Below are 6,718 nucleotides of genomic sequence, written 5' to 3'. Positions count from 1 at the left end.
ATAGTGGAGTTTGACGTTTGTTACTTTCAATAAAATTCAAACTAGAAAACTTGCTAGTGACGTGTACTTCAATTTCATTTAACTTTTGTCTCGAAACGGCGTCAAAAAATGCCGCCACTTACTGCAAACAATTACCAAAAATGTGTGATAACACGAACACGAAATTTGATAATAAAATATGCTCTGTGGAACGTTCACTCATTGCAGCAAACACAAAGTGATGTGATGCGAGCACCTTATATGCTAACTTTAGCACAAAATGTTCCTAGAATCTTGGAATATTTGGTGCTAGATTAGCATTATAATGTGCATAATTTTTAATTTAACAAATTTTTATATATATTTTTATAGATATAGGTAGCTAAATAATTCCTTTACTTTTTTTGCTTTCTGGTGAAACTAAAAATATACTCGTATAATAGGTATTTCCTGACTAGTTTCCAGGTTGGCAGCTTCAATAACACTAAGGACCGTTTTATAGAAGGATTATTAATTTAATTCATAATTAAATCCGTGATTAACTGACCACGTGACCAAATAGAAGCAATTTCGTTGGACCATTCGCGTTGTTAACTTTTAACAACGAATTAAATTTTAACAGAGCTTTCTATAAACCGGCTCTAGATTTGTTAATCAAAATCAACAATGACGTGCGTTTTTATAACATTTTGTAAAACAAATGAATTTAAAAACGAACTATACATAATACTAAAATAACCTTAGCTTCAATTGGTTCTAGCAATGAAACAAAAATTTGGTTTTCTTTGGTAATTTTTAGACGTAAAATGCACTAGATAGCTCCGACGCAATTGACAATATTACGCACAAATAAATTGGGATTTATGGATTATAAAATAGCTTCTCTCTGATAGGTATTAATTATGTTGCTTAGTCCATAGATACGAGTAGAAGTAGTACACGTTTATTCTTCAATTGGCTATATCCTTCCAAGCGTAATAGTAAAGATTGACTAAAGTAATATTTCATGATAACAATAAGGTTTGGAACAGAAAATAATTAGTCTGCACTAAAATGCAAATTAGGGTTTCTTCAGGTATAGAAGTTTATTGCTCACTTCGTCACACTTTACAAAACAAATGTTGTCATGAACAGATATGGGGCCTAAGCCAAAGCAAGCCCGAAGAAACCCTAATTTGCGTTTTACTGCAGACTAATCACTTTCTGTCCCCAACTGGATTGTTGTCATGAAATATTACTTTAGTCAATCTTCATTATTTTGCTTGGAAGAGAATACTATGGTACATTATTTGATGTAGTTATTTTGTTTATCTTACTCAATAGAGTAAAGAGGCTATTTAGTGACTTTTGATGATTTTTTTTTTATTTTAACGGTAAAAAAATTTAACAAAAATTTCTCAATGCACCTATAAGAGAAAACGTAGTATTATACACGTAAAGAAAAAGACATTATCTGCTGGTGATTCCTTTCTGAAATCCCTCACAAATGACGAACAACTTTTCTTTACTTGTATAATAAACTATTAATATTATAGACGACGATAAAGAATGTCTGACTTCTCATGAACTTAACCTTTTCACTCATAGATAAACAATCTCTTTATCATTTTGTAAAATAAATAAATAAGAGCTATGTAATTTTTTAGTCTTTTTAAAAAATAAGAATTTTGTTGAAGAAATTAAAGTTTGCTCAAAAACGAACCAAATCAAGCAACAAATTCAAGCGTTTTCCAACCAGTTTTATTATTAAAAAATCTTTATTCTTTGACACTGTCAGAATTTACGGTTTTTCTCCTGTGTAAGGAAGTTTTGACAACTGTTTGGCATTTCTCAGTACGAAACGGCAAATTATTTTTAACAAATTTAAAGCATTTTTAAGCCTTGCTGAGTCTATTTCGAAGAATAAAATGTTGTATTCAACTCGTTTTTGTGTAAATCGGTTCATTTATTTCGCCTCGTGGATGATAAACCACTCGTTTTCACTCGTGGTTTAAAAATCCACTCGTGAAATAAAGCGTCCTATTTACACTCAAACTCATTAAATAAATAACTATGAATTTTATCTAAACTATGTGTGCATAAACACCAGAATAAAGCTGAAATAACACCATTTTGGTTTATTTGATGATATCTCTCCTTGGTTTTAATTAAATTTTCTAAAATAATTAAAATAATTGCGTTTCTAACTGTGAAACGGCTAGACCTAGATTTGGTGGTTTATTGGTCTGTTTGAGAAAAGTTAAAAACAGAAAAAAAATTTTCTCAATAAACGAGCAAAATTGGGAATAATAATATAATTTAATAATTTTTCAATCCTCTTTGTCGCCAAAAGTTGAATTAACACGATTTTATGTGAATTTAATCGTTTTTCGACTTGTTTTTATAGTTAATAAAATTTCCAAAAAGGCATAAATTTCCACAGGATTTCGCAATTTTTTATTTTGCTTAAAATAGTAGAATTTTTGAAGAATGTATTTAAATAAACAAAAACTGCTCACAAAATAATTGGTATCGTGTAATTGGTATCGTGGAGTATAAGTAATCGGTTTTACCAAACTTTTGAAAAAAAAACTTGATTTTACCTTACGTGCTCAAATACCAGAGAACAATGTTTAAATAACACCATTTGCAGAAATTGATACATTCTCAGCTTGTTTTTAATTAAATTTTCCAAAATAATGCCTTTCCGGGTGTAAAACGATAAAAAATACACAAATTTTGTCTAGATGTGGTGGGTTATTATCTTGTTATGATTTTTTTTCAATTTTTTTTTATACAGGTTGTTCCGTTTTTATTGTTACAAATTCAAACAGGTGACAGAAATTCAATTTTAAGCCAAAAGTTTCCTATAAACATGTATCAAAAAATACTGCGTAAGGGAGCTAAACTCCCTGAAAGGGGTGTTTTTTTAGCGAGTTTTTCTCAATATATCAAAAATCATTCTGAATAAAATTGCAAAATTTGGTACAGTCGATAATCTTCATACCCTAACTATTTTGATTTTAGTTTGTTGACACTTTCAGTTACAAAATCATAACTTGCATAGTTTTTTACAAAAAAATGGTTTCTTGTGTTGTTTCGATACAACCCACCGTTTTTGAGTAATATTAATTTAACCGATATCTAACAGATCTTAAACATCATAAAAATCAGGGATGAACAAAGGCTTTCGCGGTTAGAACCTGTTCTGAAGATGCCCTTTACAAGAATTTGCGAATCGGCGACATTTTCTTACAAACTGATGTGGTCTAACCCCAAAAAACCCAGATTTAAATTTGGTTCTGGTCATCCTTCCTGATTTTTATGCTGTTTATGGACTGTCTTTCAAATTTTAAATCGATTTTACTCAAAAACGGTGAGTTGTATCGAAACAACACAAGGGATCAATTTTGTGTATAAAACTATGGAATTTATGATTTTGTAAATGAATGTGTCAAAAAACTAAAACCAAAATAGTTAGTTTTTACCCCACACTCCCCAATTTGGGACGCCCCTGATTAAAAATTTCTACATTTGATCCTCGAATTCGATTAGGCGTATGAGTATTATCGACTGTACCAAATTTTGTAATTTTATCTGGAATGGTTTCTGAAATATTGAGAAAAACCCGCTAAAAGAAGCACCCCTTGCAGGGGGTGTCTTAAAATTTTGTCTTAAAATTAAATGTTGTAGCACTTGTTTCAATTTGTAACAATAAAGACGGAACAGCCTGTATAGGTTGTAGTTTTTCGATCGAAAAACCCTTGATATCTCAAGAACTGTAAACACTCTGATAAGGCAAGTTGTTGTTTTCACTTATTTTGAGTTCTACTATCACTGCTATCAGGCTGTCACTGCTATCAGGCTATCACTGCTATCACCCTTTGAAATACCTATTTTCACAACTATCAATTTACCCTGTAGTATTTTGATTGTGAGGTTATTTTTTTTTCTATATCTACTAGTTATTACCGGAAGTTTTTGTATTTCTTGATGATACAACCCTTTATGGTTGTATTGCTGGTTGTATTTATGGATGGTATTGCTTTCTGTGTCTTCCAGCATTTTAAATCGTAAATTTATAATATAAATTTAATGTTCAAAGCATAAATTTCAATGGTACTGACTTGCGCATTATAATACGCCTAAATAATTTAGGTTCGTTTCAGTCGCATTGTATTGTAAAAGAAAGAAGGTATATTACTATAAGGCGAAAACTGGTTAGGCGTTTTATAATGCGCCTAAAATTAAAAACTAAAATTAAAAAAATTAAAAACCGACATAATTTATTCATTCGTTTACAATGGCTACAAATTTAATGCACAGTAAAAATAGTAAATGCACAGTAAAAATAATAAATTCACAGTAATAATAATAATTGCTCAGTGAAAATAATAAATGCATAGTAAAAATTATAATTGCACAGTAAAAATAATAAATGCACAGTAAAATAATAAATGCAAAACTAGAGAGTTTAGAATTCCATATTTCGAGTTTTACGTTTTAGAGCTTAATCGTTCGACGGGTATGTTTCCTTTTAGTTCGCTGAGGCGAAGCCCCAGCCTGTAAGCTAGCTACTGCGCGTTTATTATTTAAACCAATGTTTATTCACAATGAATTTAGTATACCTGGCAATGTCTGTATAATAAACCTAAAACACAATAAATCGTGAAGTTTTCTCAGAATCATATGATTTGTATGTATTAGCTGTATCAAAATAATAAAAACGCCAACGTCGCATTTTCTCTCAAAATTAGCTGTTATAAATGATTCACGCACTTCAAGGACATAATAGCCGATGTTATTTATAGCTTCAAGGAGAAATCTAATCATTAATAACTGTTTTACAATTTTATCACTTTTATTTAAGAAAATTATTTGGTAAAATGCAACGTTGGTGTTTTTCTAGTTTTGAAACAGTTAATATAATTTACATGAACCAATATTTTTGTTTCTTCCCAAGCTGGAATAAAGTGAAGGTTTATTCCCTCGTTTTTGATCAAAAATAAGGTACTTTATTCCCTAGGGAATTCGATTTTTTTTATTTATTAATATTGAAGTTTCTGTATTTATTAATATTGAGGTTTATATTAACATTAACAACAAATTCATTATTTGATTTAGTGCCGTCGATTACAACACCGCTGGTTGCACTAGTACTGGTTACACCCACGATCGTGTTGCTGCTTGAAGCCACGTTTCTATCACTTCTGTCGCTTGGGAAGAAAGCTTTGTATGCATCTTGGGAATAAATCTTCGTTAATCCCTTAGCTGAAGATGCCCTCGCTCCCTGCGGTCGCTCTGGTATTACTACAGCCGCGGGATTAACATGGCGGTTTATTCCTTTGATAATAAATAACTATTTATTGAACAGTGGACAGATAATACATATTTAATTCACGGGAAATAATTTTGAAAAATTTGTAGAAATCTGGAAGACATCTAGAGGAATTCAAGGGAAATTGGGGGAAATCTTGAGGAAATCAGGCGAAATACGGGGAAATACAAGGGAAATCAGGGGAAATCAAAGCAAAAAGGGATATCTGGTGTACAAAATTGGAGTTGCGGTTTATTCCTCGCAATAAACTTTTGATTTTATCGAATTTAAAACACATACCATTTTGGTTTGTTTTTAACCAGATTTTGCGAAATAATTGCTGAAAAAATGATATAAATTACTATTTGGGGAATTATCATCAAGGAATTAATTATTTCAAAACGCGTCATAGCACGTCAAGCGTCGTTCAAATGAGCTTTTCGTTTGCAGTTTCGTTTGCACTGTTTGACCCTCGAAATGATTATTACAAACATTTCGAAGGTCAAACAGTGGTAGATAATCAAGAGACTAAATAATACAAAAAATAACTTATTATAAATCGCTTAAAATTGGTTGAATTTATGAAATTTAGTCCCAATTCGTTTTTTGACTTTTTCCATCGAAATTTTTGGAAGTTAGTCTTCCATACTGATGTTTTTTTTACTAATGCATAACAAAAACTACTTCGAATGAATTTGCCAACGTTAAAATTATTTGAATATACGTTAATAATTCGACAATAAAAAAAATAATAATAATATAAAAAAATACTAAATTATTATTTATTCGTAATTTTTTAATTCTTATTCATTTAGGCGGCTCCTGAGAACAAAATGACCAAAAAACATGTGTTCATACTTCTATATATATCTCAAAAAATAGACAACAGAGCAGTAACAAACAAAAAGCAAAATGATCAATAACCAAACGAAATGAATCAATTCCCCACAAAACTACACATTTTTATTTAGTATTCAATCTGCTTTTTTGTCAGCTGATCTGATAAAGTTGAGACTTGGGTGCCAAACGCAAGATACTACACAGATCGGAAAGAAAAAATATATACCATTCATGCACAACATCATAGTAAATATGCATGCAAAAATTGAACCCAATTCTAGCAATATCAAGGAAAAAACAGCTTTTAGAAAAATCTTTTTGAAAATGAATATTTTTTAAAACCACCGCTTTCAAAATTTAGATGGAAGAAAATGCCAGTTGGAGGCCTCGCAATGGTTTCCGGTTGAAAATTGTTGTCGATTTTGAGATATGTATTAGCTATTTCGAAACTATAAAAACGCCGCCAAATTTTACCAAATTATTTTTTTTAATAAGATTGATAAAATTGTAAAACAATTATTAATGCTTAGATCTCTTATTAAAAATATAAATTACATTAGCTATTATTTGTTTTGAAGTGCATGAATAATTTATAACAGATAC

Source organism: Tribolium castaneum, chromosome 4 (genome assembly GCF_031307605.1).
Source record: "Tribolium castaneum strain GA2 chromosome 4, icTriCast1.1, whole genome shotgun sequence".
Taxonomy (NCBI): Eukaryota; Metazoa; Arthropoda; class Insecta; order Coleoptera; family Tenebrionidae; genus Tribolium; species Tribolium castaneum.
Note: the sequence above shows the minus strand (reverse complement) of the source record.